Source organism: Zea mays, chromosome 4 (assembly GCF_902167145.1).
Source record: "Zea mays cultivar B73 chromosome 4, Zm-B73-REFERENCE-NAM-5.0, whole genome shotgun sequence".
NCBI lineage: Eukaryota > Viridiplantae > Streptophyta > Magnoliopsida > Poales > Poaceae > Zea > Zea mays.
In genome coordinates, this window is record NC_050099.1 from 148,842,445 (window position 1) to 148,856,174 (window position 13,730).

General features: G+C 44.3%; 1 long non-coding RNA gene across 1 annotated transcript; it reads right to left on the reverse strand.

The window, feature by feature from the left end:
* Window positions 1–5,677: 5,677 nt before the first annotated feature.
* Window positions 5,678–7,745, reverse strand: LOC103653808 (uncharacterized). Its single transcript, XR_002750481.1, has 4 exons — window positions 7,675–7,745; window positions 6,166–7,108; window positions 5,890–6,022; window positions 5,678–5,790 (listed from the first exon to the last, which is right to left on the reverse strand). It is a non-coding gene; the product is annotated as an uncharacterized lncRNA (long non-coding RNA).
* Window positions 7,746–13,730: the final 5,985 nt, after the last annotated feature.

Here is a 13,730-nt window from a genome sequence, read left to right on the forward strand (position 1 = left end):
GGTCAGGAGATATAGCAATTTTACCCAAACCTTTGACCAAACCTTGATTTCCATCCCCGAATGTGATCGCTCTTTGGGGATCTTGGTTTTTCTTGTAGGAGGAGAACATTTTCTTCTCCCCTGTCATGTGGTTTGTGCACCCGCTGTCGAGTATCCAACTTGAGCCCCCGGATGCATAAACCTACAAAACAAGTTTAGTTCTTGACTTTAGGTACCCAAATGGTTTTGGGTCCTTTGGCATTAGACACAAGAACTTTGGGTACCCAAACACAAGTCTTTGAACCCTTGTGCTTGCCCCCAACATATTTGGCAACTACTTTGCCGGATTTGTTAGTCAAAACATAAGATGCATCAAAAGTTTTAAAAGAAATGTTATGATCATTTGATGCACTAGGAGTTTTCTTTCTAGGCAACTTAGCATGGGTTGGTTGCCTAGAACTAGATGTCTCACCCTTATACATAAATGCATGATTAGGGCCAGAGTGAGACTTCCTAGAATGAATTCTCCTAATTTTGCTCTCAGGATAACCGGCAGGGTACAAAATGTAACCCTCGTTATCCTGAGGCATGGGAGCCTTGCCCTTAACAAAGTTGGACAATCTTTTAGGAGGAGCATTAATTTTGACATTGTCTCCCCTTTGGAAGCCAATGCCATCCTTGATGCCCGGGCGTCTCCCATTATAAAGCATGCTACGAGCAAATTTAAATTTCTCATTTTCTAAGTTGTGCTCGGCAATTTTAGCATCTAGTTTTGCTATATGATCATTTTGTTGTTTAATTAAGGCCATATGATCATGAATAGCATTAACATCAACATCTCTACATCTAGTACAAATAGATACATGCTCAACAATAGATGTAGAGGGTTTGCAAGAATTAAGTTCAACAATCTTAGCATGAAGAATATCATTTTTATCTCTAAGATTGGAAATTGTAACTTGGCAAACATCAAAATCTTTAGCCTTAGCAATTAATTTTTCATTTTCTATTTTAAGGCTAGCAAGAGAAATGTTCAATTCTTCAATCCTAGCAAGAAAATCATCATTATTATCTCTAGGATTGGAAGTTGAAACATTGCAAACATGTGAATCAACCTTAGCATTTAAATTGGCATTTTCATTCCTAAGGTTGTCAATTATCTCACGACAAGTGCTTAGCTCACTAGATAATTTTTCACATTTTTCTATTTCTAGAGCATAAGCATTTTTAACCTTAACATGTTTCTTGTTTTCTTTAATTAGACAATCCTCTTGGGAATCCAAAAGGTCATCCTTTTCATGAATAGCACTAATTAATTCATTTAATTTTTCTTTTTGTTCCATGTTAAGATTTGCAAAAAGGGTACGCAAGTTATCCTCCTCATCACTAGCATTTTCATCACTAGAGGTTTCATATTTAGTGGAGGATCTTGATTTTACCTTCTTCCTTTTGCCGTCCTTTGCCATGAGGCACTTGTGGCCGACGTTGGGGAAGAGAAGTCCCTTGGTGACGGCGATGTTGGCGGCGTCCTCGTCGTCGGAGGAGTCGCTTGAGCTTTCGTCGGAGTCCCACTCGCGACAAACATAGGCATTGCCGCCCTTCTTCTTGTAGTACCTCTTCTTCTCCTTTCTTCTCCCCTTCTTGTCGTCGCCTCGGTCACTGTCACTAGATATGGGACATTTAGCAATAAAATGACCGGGCTTACCACATTTGTAGCAGACCTTCTTGGAGCGGGACTTGTAGTCTTTCCCCCTCCTTTGCTTGAGGATTTGGCGGAAGCTCTTGATGACGAGCGCCATTTCCTCATTGTCGAGCTTGGAGGCGTCTATTGGTTGTCGACTTGGTGTAGCCTCCTCCTTCTTTTCCTCCGTCGCTTTGAATGCGACAGGTTGAGCTTCGGATGTGGTGGGTTCGTCAAGCTCGTTGATCTTTCTTGAGCCTTCGATCATGCACTCAAAACTTACAAAATGCCCGATAACTTCCTCGAGGGTCATTTTAGTATATCTAGGATTACCACGAATTAATTGAACTTGAGTAGGGTTAAGGAAAATAAGAGATCTTAGAATAACCTTAACCACTTCGTGGTCATCCCACTTTACGCTCCCGAGGTTGCGCACTTGGTTCACCAAGGTCTTGAGCCGGTTGTACATGTGTTGTGGCTCCTCCCCTTTGCGAAGCCGGAACCGACCGAGCTCCCCCTCGATCGTTTCCCGCTTGGTGATCTTTGTGAGTTCGTCTCCCTCGTGCGCGGTTTTGAGCACATCCCAAACCTCTTTGGCGCTCTTCAACCCTTGAACTTTGTTATACTCCTCTCTACTTAAAGAGGCGAGGAGTATCGTTGTCGCTTGAGAGTTGAAGTGCTCGATTTGGGCCACCTCATCCTCATCATAATCTTTATCCCCTATGGACGGTACCTGTGCACCAAACTCAACAACATCCCATATACTTTTGTGGAGTGAGGTTAGGTGAAATCGCATTAAATCACTCCACCTAGCATAATCTTCACCATCAAAAGTTGGTGGTTTGCCTAATGGGACGGAAAGTAAAGGTGCATGTTTAGAAATGCGAGGGTAGTGTAGGGGGATCTTACTAAACTTCTTACGCTCTTGGCGTTTAGAAGTTACGGAGGGCGCATCGGAGTCGGAGGTCGATGTTGATGAAGTGTCGGTCTCGTAGTAGACCACCTTCCTCATCCTCTTTTGCTTGTCTCCGCTTTGATGCGGCTTGTGGGAAGAAGATTTTTCCTTCTTCTCTTTGTGGTGAGAAGAAGATTTCTTCTCCTTCCCTTTGTTGGAGGAGATCTTCTTCTTCTCCCTCCTCTTGGTGCGGGACTCTTCCGATGAAGTGCTCCCGTAGCTTGTAGTGGGCTTTTCGCCGGTCTCCATCTCCTTCTTGGCGTGATCTCCCGACATCACTTCGAGCGGTTAGGCTCTAATGAAGCACCGGGCTTTGATACCAATTGATAGTCGCCTAGAGGGGGGGTGAATAGGGCGAGACTGAAATTTACAAATAAACACAACTACAAGCCGGGTTAGCGTTAGTAATAAAGAAACGAGTCCGCGAGAGAGGGCGCAAAACAAATCCCAAGCGAAAAAGCAAGTGAGACACGGAGATTTGTTTTACCGAGGTTCGGTTCTTGCAAACCTACTCCCCGTTGAGGAGGCCACAAAGGCCGGGTCTCTTTCAACCCTTCCCTCTCTCAAACGATCCACGGATCGAGTGAGCTTTCTCTTCTCAATCACTTGGAACACAAAGTTCCCGCAAGGACCACCACAAGATTGGTGTCTCTTGCCTCAATTACAAGTGAGTTTGATTGCAAAGAAAGGATCAAGAAAGAAGAAAGCAATCCAAGCGCAAGAGCTCGAAAGAACACAAGCAAATCACTCTCTCTAGTCACTATGGCGTTGTGTGGAATTTTGGAGAGGATTTGATCTCTTTGGTGTGTCTAGAATTGAATGCTAGAGCTCTTGTAGTAGTTGGGAAGTGGAAAACTTGGATGACTTGAATGGTGGGGTGGTTGGGGTATTTATAGCCCCATCCACCAAAAGTGGCCGTTGGGGACCTGTCTGTTCGATGGCACACCGGACAGTCCGGTGCACACCGGACAGTCCGGTGCCCCCTGCCACGTCATCACTGCCGTTGGAGCTTCTGACTTGTGGGCCCGCCTGGGTGTCCGGTGCACACCGGACAGGTACTGTTTGCTGTCCGGTGTGCCAGTATGGGCGCGCCTGACTTCTGCGCGCGCTGCGCGCGCATTTATTGCTCTGCAGGTAGCCGTTGGCGCGGAGATAGCCGTTGCTCCGGAGACGCACCGGACAGTCCGGTGCACACCGGACAGTCCGGTGAATTATAGCGGACTAGCCGTTGGAGATTCCCGAAGCTGGCGAGTTCCTGAGGCCGATCTCCCTTGGCGCACCGGACACTGTCCGGTGTACACCGGACAGTCCGGTGAATTATAGCGGAGTCGCCTCTGGAAATTCCCGAAGGTGGCGAGTTTGCGTTGGAGTCCTCTGGTACACCGGACACTGTCCGGTGGCGCACCGGACACTGTCCGGTGTACACCGGACAGTCCGGTGCTTCCAGACCAGAGGGCCTTCGGTTCCCACTTTGCTCTTTTGTTGAATCCAAAACATGGTCTTTTTATTGGCTGAGTGTGAACCTTTTATACCTGTGTAATCTATACACTTGGGCAAACTTAGTTAGTCCAAATGTTTGTGTTGGGCAATTCAACCACCAAAATTAATTAGGGACTAGGTGTAAGCCTAATTCCCTTTCAATAGCACCCCCTCAGGGACGACCATGGACAGGGTCTAACCACATGTGCCTCTGCATTACTAGCTATGTAGACACTTAGACTCTCTACAGCAACGTCCCCTAAATTTTATCCTTTGAAGAAATATTCTCTATCATTTTACAATACTCTCTAAAAGATTCTATCCTCTATATCTTCTCTATCTCCAACAATGTCCTCTAAATTTAATCCTCTACTAGGTATATACTCGTGCGTTGCTACGGAATCAATATGATAAAATACGTTGATTTGTAAAAACCCTAATTGTTATTCTAAACAAGCTGGGAAGAAAATCAAAAGAGCTTGTTTGCTCAATGATATCATAGTACTGGAACCCCTGAACGTGACAATAGCTTACATGTGGCCTGACACCATAGCTTTTGATGCAATCCTCAGCATAGGAAGCGCAGTCAAATTTATATGGTGGATACATGCTCCTCTGTTCACTATAAGACATTGGCATTACCATCTCGGTACAAGCCTGTTTTAAGAAAGAATGAATCATAAGCCACACAATATAGTAGCACACCCTATCAAAGGAAACCATTGCATAGAAACATATTAAAAACTGTTGTTTCAGGACCTGCCAGTCACATCCACCCATTCCATGGGGATCATCATTTAGATCAAAGCAGTCAACAGTGCCAATATAATTGTAGTATACATTTACTCATGCATATATACGTTCCAGAGTACCAGTACCCTTAGGTTGACTGTCGATATTTCTGCATACCTGAAACAGAGAAAGGACAATATAGTAAGCAGTGGCAAGTAGTATTAATAAAACACATGATGCCTACAGAATGTAAAAGGTAGCTCACAAGAACACGGTTCTCATGATTGCAATGTTGACATGTTACGATTATTGGCCTATTGGGACAGGATGTTGTGAACAATGCAATGGAATAGTAACATATTCAGGAATGATACTGAAAGTTACTTATTTATTATTTTTTCAGCAGAAACATGAAGGACATGTGTGACACAGTGGTGAGAAACCTTTTCACTGAGCCAAAGGTTTTATGTTCAATGCATCCTCTCTGCAAAAATGCAGGGATAAGACTTGCCTCGCTTAATCGGTTCTTCTTTCCCCATACCCCAGTGATGTGGGAGCTGCCAGCACTGGGTCCATCCTTTTTCTTTGAGCAGAAGCATACACAGAAATGTGTAGTACGATGTATGGAAATTGATGTTTAAGGACTAACTTTTTAATAGGATTGGCTGGCAAAGGCCTGAGAAATTTTGACGGAAGTGGGTAATCCACCATGGCCAGATAACTGTACATTGAGCTCAACCAATCTGAAAGGTCTCCACTTGTTTTCAGGGTCCTGTCAAAAAATGCAAACTACTATTAAGAAGAGCTCAGTGTAAAAGGCAAAGACTGAATAGTTTATGGAGATGACTCATTGGCAAAGGTGGAACATTTTACTTAGTTTCAGAAGACCATCTTGCTCGTTTGCTTGGTCATCTAATTCTTTCCAGGAGTCTTTTATTGTAAGAAAACAGCTTAAACTTTCCCTCTAAACACAACACAGAAAAAAATTTGTGTCAGATTAGTCGAACGGTTGATAAAGAATGGTAGAAACAACAAAAAAGGCACAAGGCAGTAAAATACACACCCTAAAATTATCAGATACGAGATCATAGAATATAGTAGAAGGAACAATGTCCTCAAACTGCAGGATCAGAGCTGATGATGCGAGAGCCCCAATAGCAATATGGGGATTTTGAGTCTCATCCAAGCAGCTAGCACTGCACAATCAATGACATTAGTAGCAGCACATGATTCAAATTTCAATCACAATGAGTGTTAAGCCACTATCATATCAGAACCAAGAAAATAAAATTGGAATGCAGGTTGGCATTGAAATAATGGAGTCGAAGACGGCTCTTACTTCCACCGTATGAGTCCCCAAAGAGCACAACGGGGCTGCCCTCTGCTGATAGGTTCCTCTTGAGATCAGTGAGCAGCACAGCGAAGTAAGCAAGCGCCTGCTTGGCCGTGAGATACGCTAGGGACTTGGAGTCGATGTACGCCTTGGCTTTGCTACCGAAAGGCATGGACTCTCTGTAGTAGCGATGCTGCAGCACAAGCGAGCGGCCACCGCTCGCACCATAAACAATACAGCGTTTCAAACAGAAATTTCTGTGCCACATATAATGGAAAATCAAACAATGAACCTTTAGTGGTTTACTCCCCGCAAAATCAGAAGATTCCCCTACGTTAAAATCAAATCAAAGTGGCATAAACATTCAGATTAACAATTTTACTCTACAATAAACTTTTTTTACTTATATACTTAACTAATTTTATACAAGTTGACAGGTTCATCAATTCGACCCTTCACCACTGGCATGTGATGGGGCTACATCTGTAAATTGTCTATTGAAATACTACACTTTGCCAATATATATTTACCAAATGAAATACTAACTTCTTTATTTCGAAATTAATGGTGTCTAGAAGAGGGTCAGGTGAATTCTACTCATGTTCATTCATCAGAGTCAGATTCAGATTCTTGTATCCTCTCAGATTTGGACAGGGGTGTTAAAATAAAGGTTTTTAACTCCTGGTTTTGAGAGAAGAAAAACTCCCATCTTAGAAGATATTTATCTCCTAGTTTTATCTCCTGGTTTTTATCATCGTCATTCTAATGCGGATAAACCACTCCCTAATTCAATTGTTTTGCCTTAAGAAAACAATGCTAGTGTACAAAAGCTAAAGTTGTTGGCATAAAAACATTAATAAAATAACTCACCGTTACCAAGGTCAAAACCTTTGTTCTTTGTAGCCTCTTCAAGTCATAAACGCTTTCTTAGCCTCTCCTAAAACCTATCCTGCAGATATCACCACCAAATATAGATGAACCACAAATGCAAGCGCGATAAACACAATGTAAAAGAGGTAGCAGTTATGCTACTTATAGGACACACATAGCACAACTAAAGTAAACAAGTGGGCGACAAATGATTTATGTCAATGATCTGCATCTTCTCTTCAAACAAAAAGAATACACTATGATTGGAGGTTATTTAAGTATTATTATTTCCTTTTTTGTTTGCTTAGCTACAAATATTGTACTTTTTGAAGAAAAAAATATGGTACAACAAATTGCATGCTTCTGTTTGTATAAAAAATGAAATAAACATGTGTACCTATGAAGAAACTAATGCCAGATGTGACCAAATCATAGTGTATTATTTTTGTTTAAAGAAACTAATGCTCCAGATAGTAAGAAGAAAAACAGTGGACAGATGAAAATGGAATCTTACATTGATAAAATGGAGTAACCAAATGCATATAAGAAGCACGGGCAGATCTACACACATACTGAATTTTTTAACACTACATGGCGTACTGATAGTAAGAAGAAAACAAGAGATAGATGAACATGGAATCTTACATTGCCCTGAGCTCGATGCAATTCTTGATCTTTACAGGGATTGGGTCATGCAAGCTGTTCTACAGAGCTCTGAAAAGGGAGGAATGCACATCCATGAGTAGGCAGCAGCATAAATACAAGATTCATCTCATACATATCCCTATTCGGGGTGGGTTATTTCTACTCATAGAAGTAGAACAGAAGGCATGCTAGATTTTGATAAGCACCTAGGTTAGGTATACACTATTTCCAAAATTGTGTACATATAAAAGGTAAAAGTGGCTTGCAATTTGGAATGGCAGGAGCCAGGAGTATTTATTTAGGCTTTTAAGTCACATGCGCATACAGAAGGTAGTGCATAAACTCCACTAAATCATTGTCTCTATGTATGTAAAATTGTGGTGGATAATAACAATAACTAAGACATTTTCTAGTAGTACCATTTTCATCTCTACATGCAGCTTAAATAATGAGCTAGACATAAAAAAGACGTTGACCTTTCTTAGCTCGCTTCCCCGGACTCCCGACCAATGGGCACATGAATCCTAGGAGAGACAGAGCTAACTTGAGATTGCCTTGGATTGCAGAACCACATTTCTCACTCAGAGTTCAACTTTACAGGATTGCTAATAAATGACCATGTTCCTTAGCTTGTACCTCCAGTTTGTCCCAAGAACTTCTTGTCTTGTCCAATGCACAAAAGCACAATAGAAGAACCCAACACTGCCAGCCTGCCTACAGTGCATGCGATCCTTTGCACATAACTATACAAAGAAAAACAGGATCAGCTGATGTTGCCTTTTCCTGGCAAAAGAAAATAATAAAAATAATAATAATAGTATGCAATTTGGTCATTCTCTTCAATAACAGTGTTCCATTGCTTTGTTTGTGCACTGTTTGGACCACAGACTGAAATATCACAAAAAGACATTCCAAACGAAATAGCAGATACTGACATTCCATAATACCATATCTAATACATATGGAGTATGAAACATAATTGTCTTCCCTGTGTTGCGAACATGTCGAAATGATTAAACATGTCATGGTGTCACTTATTAATAGTATGTTTCATGATTCATTGGATAAAAGAGTAAAGTCTATTGGCTTTACTGCATTAATATGTTTCATGCAGTAAAAAAACAAAAGGTTCCGAACAGGCGCCGAGGTGGAGAACAGACTCAACAATATACGTGCATCAATCAGATCAAGGCATCTAGCCAAAAAACACGCACACCTCCAGTCCTACAAAACTGAACTTGATGAGTGTGTTAATATCCACAACCAACAAACGCACGGCAAACATGTCACGGAGCCACACATCATGGACAGATCGACTAATCCCACCGCTCAGATCCCTCGACGCGCCTAGATCAATCAAACCAAGCAGCGGCTCAAGAACCGGAGCACTCGAAAAACGAAAATGCGGGGTGAATGGAGATGGAGGCGTGGAGCAGACAGACGTACCAGTGGATGCGCCGCTGGGTACGGCCCCCTCGCGTAGCTGCCGTCACTGAGGCCCACGTCCACCTGCGCGCAGCCACACAACACAGTCAGTCCAGATCCAACGTAAAATACAAAACCTGAGGTGAGGAGGTCTTGAGCACATCGACGCGCTGAACCGGGAAACAGGCAAACGCTAGAACTTTCGATTTCTAATAAAGCTGGGCTGAGCCTTTGATCTAAACAGAAAGAAAAAAGAGGCAAAACCAAATTTATGGGCCCTGGAAGACTCGGTAAAGCAAAAACGTCGAACCTCGACGGTGGGGTTGTCGCGGCTGATGAAGATCTGCCTCGCCTTCACCCACGTGATCGTGACCGCCATCTCCTCCTCTCAAATTTTAAGCCAAAAGCTAGATAGTAACATTTAGTCAACTCAAATTTAGAGCATCCTTCAAATAAGTTACCAAATCAATTATCACAAATAAAAGGGAGGAGGATACATGTTAATTTCTATTATATGAGTTAACCATGAGTCATCATCAGCACCCTTAGCTAGATTATAAGGCAAAACTATCATCTAGGAGTTTTGCACTATTGCTAAATTGCCAAAGCAATATTAAACTAACCATGCTTGAAAAAGTTGAAGTCATTATCAACACTCTTGGCTAGATTATAAACGTGAAGCTATCATATAGGAATTCCAAACTATAGCTTATTGATTGCAGAACAAAATCAAAATACCAAAGTAAAATCAAATTAATCGCTTTCACTCCATAGAGCATTGCCATGAGCTACAATTACCTGTGAGCAGCAGCAGGAATGAACCTTCAGGTCGTGCGAGGAAAGATACTGTTTTGGTGACATTTTCCAAGCACTCCTTACTCTGCATCATCAACCAACGAATAATAGCCATCCATCTTCACCGCCGCCGTGCTGGCGCGCTCCGGCGCCATCGCGGCCAAGGGCCCCACCGACGTGCTCGTGCACGAATTCCAGTTCGAGGTGGAGCAGGTGCTGAGCAGGGAGTTCCTGTGCGACGAGAACCGGGTCGCCGGCAGCGGCACCCCGTCGCTCGGCCACTTCGTCATCCACGGGGGCGGGGCTAGGGCCGGCGATGCCTTCTGCTCTGCCCAGGAGGACGGCTCGTCGGAGGAGAAGACGCGCCGCCGCCGCAGCCGCAAGTAAATTTTACTTGTCCGCTGTCCGTCTATCTTGCCACGGAGACGGGCAGACGACATTAGCCGCCAGTGACCTCTCCCTTCTTCGTGGCGAGTTGATCTTTATCGCTTCTAGGCAGGGACTTGCTAGGCAGAAGTAGACCCCATTACCAGAAGAACAAAGGACCCGATAAAAGGGGCAGTGCAGAGGTAAAGAAGACGGTGTGATCCGTACCAGACATGGATGAGCTCGGAGCACTTGGCCTTGACACAGCGGAACGATGCCTTCACCTTGCCCTCCACCGAGTAGTCTTATGGTGGATACCTGCAGCAGAGGCGGTGGCGACCCAACGGGATGTTGGAGACCGTGAGGAGCGCGTGTCCCGTGTCGCCCAGCCGCCGGGATGTTGGGGGTGTTGTGGAGGACACCGAGGACGGAGGCGTGGTGTCGCCTGTGGACTTGAGCACCAGCCGCACGGCGCCCTACAGGACACCATCCACATCGCCACCGCGTCCGCGTTCGATGCCACGCCCATGACGCCGTCGCTGCCAGAGACCGAACCAAACTCTCGAATGTTAGATCCGAACAGGGAGAGCGACCATGGGAGGTGAATGAAAGTTTCCGGATACAGATGCGGGTTGGGCGTGATGCGCGGGGGATGGGGTGGGGACTGCGGTGGTCAATGGCCCGGTCTCCGATGGGTACATGGATGCTCGCTGCTCCATTCCGGGCGTGGGGCCATGGACCTTCCATTGACGGCGGAGCGGCGGAGATTTGGTGGCGCAGGGGCTAAAACCTTCCATTCGCGCGTCCGATGGGTACATATAGAGTAGTAGAGATATCAACAGTGTATCAGATTTCATATTCTTTATTATTTTTTACCAATTATGGCCACGTGAATGAGATGCACAGGAAATGAGCACAGTGTATAGAGGACGACTGTACGCACTCCATTCCTGGCAGACACAAGCCTCCCTATAAATTTTAGAGGACCATTTTAAGTCTCTTGTTGATGAAAAAAGTAGGCTACAACCACTATATTTTAGAGTTTAGAACCATATATAATTTATTGTTGGAGCTAGTTTTAGAGCTGCATTTTCTAATCTCAACAGTGTTATTACCGTACATATAAATTATCCTCTTTTATATCTATATATACATGAGATAGCCTTATTTTGGGCCACGCTGTCACCTCGATAATAGAGTAGAGGTTAACCAAAAGAGAAAATCTCTTCAATACCATCCAAATTTATACCAATCCCTTCAATGTCATCACAATTTATAGCTTCCCTTCAGTGCCATCAAATTTAAATTTTAATGCCTTAAATGTTATTGCCTTTAGTTTTAAGCTAACGTCGTTAGTTCTATTTATATCCAATCTCTTCAATGCCATCAAAATCTATATCAATCCCTTCAATGCCACAAAAAATTGGTTCGATCTATTTGGGTTTTCAAAAATCCAGAATCAAAAAATATGGACCAGGTTTGTAAAATTCCACGATTTTTAAAAACTTCAGTACATACTATTTTGTAAACCCCAAAAATTACTCCGCTATATCAGTTCATCTATTTGATTCCTAATATTTTTTCAAACTAACAACAAACACTAATGATAATAAATGGAGCTAAATTCTAAAAATCAATGTGGTATGTTCGCGAATCAAAAAAATTGGGTTCAAAAAATGTGGATTGAAGTTCTAAAATTTTTAAATAATTTTTTAAAATTTCAGTACATATTTTTTTAGAACCCAGAAAACTACGTGGTTATTTGTTTATACCAATTTGATCTATTCGGTTTTCATATATTTGTTTTCAAAATTATTAGGAAGCAAATAGATCGAACTAATATATCGAAGTAATTTTGGAGTTTCAAAAAGTATGGACTGAAGTTTTTAAAATCGTGGAATTTTAAAATTTTGGTCCATATTTTATTATTCTGAAATTTTTAAAACTCAAATATACTGAACCAATTTGTAATGGCATTGAAGGGATTGATATAGATTTTGATGGCATTAGATGAATTTGTTTTAAATGGAACTAACGGTATTAGATTCAAACTAACGGTGATAGTATTTAAGGGATTAAAATTTAAATTTGATGGTTGTCGGCGTTTCGACCCGGGGGTCCCTAGACCGACGAGTAAATTGTCACTGCGTGTCCCAGCCCAGATGGGTCGGCGCAAGATGGAACACAAGGGGGAAAGAGAACTGCGGCTCGTGTTATCCTGCGCCCAGGGCGGATGCGCTTGCAGTAGGGGGTTACAAGCGTTCGCGAGGGAGAGAACCTCTCCGTCAGCCCGTCCTCCCGCGCGGCCACCTTCTCATACGAGGGCCCTGGCCCTTCCTTTTATAGATGTAAGGAGAGGGTCCAGGTGTACAACGGGGGTGTAGCAATATGCTAACGTGTCCGGCAAAGAGGAGCCAGAGCCCTATGTACATGCCAACGTGGCTGTCGGAGAGGTGCTAGAGCCCTGTGCATGCGATGTCGTGGCCGTCAGAGGAGCACTTGAGCCCTGTAGAAGCACAGCTGTCGGGGTTGTCGGGACCTTGCTGACGTCTCCTTGCTTCCGTAGGGGGGCTGAGAACCACCGTCGTCATGGGCGCACGCGGGGTGCCATCATTACTTGTTTACCGGGGCGAGCCAGATGGGACGCCGGTCTTGTTCCCCGTAGCCTGAGCTAGCTAGGGGTAGGGTAATGACGTTTCTTGCATTGAATGCTCCTGCGATACGGTCGGATGGCGAGGCAATCTGGCCAAGGTTGCTTCACTGCGAAGCCTGCCCGAGCTAGGCCTCGGGCAAGTCGAGGGTGCGCCCGTTGCTTGAGGAGGCCCTCGGGCGAGGCGTGAATCCACCTGGGTCTACTGTTCTTGCCCGAGGCTGGGCTCGGGCGAGGCGAGATCGTGTCCCTTGAGTGGACGGAGCCTTGACCTGAATTGCGTCCATCAGGCACTGTAGCTTGTGTTGATGGTGATTACCAGCCGAGTTTAGGAGTGTTTGGGGTACCCCTAATTATGGTCCCCGACAATGGTATTGAAGGGAAGCTATAAATTGTGATGGCATTGAAGAGATTAGTATAAGTTTGGATGGTATTGAAGAAATTTTCTCAGTCGAGAATCGCGGCACCGGTTCCGCAGTCGAGAAGGCGCGGTATTGGCGCAAGTGGCGGTGCAGTTTTTCGCACGTAGTAACCGGCGCACCGGTTACATGACGTGTGGGCCTAGGCCTGCATGCTGGATGTGTTGAAGTTGAAGGGGTGCGTCTCCGTGGTGCGATTGCACGCCGCCTGCATGGCGGTCCGCCCTTTCAACCGTCGGTTTCGGCGAGGGTGGAGGAGTGCTTGTAACCGCGGGGCGGTTACACGTTCCGCGCGCGGCGGTTTGGCTTCTTCTGTCCTGGGCCAGCTTGCATGACGCGTGGGACCCAGCCCCCGTGTCGTAGGGGGATGACCCTGGAGCACGTTGGTGAGGACTTAGCCC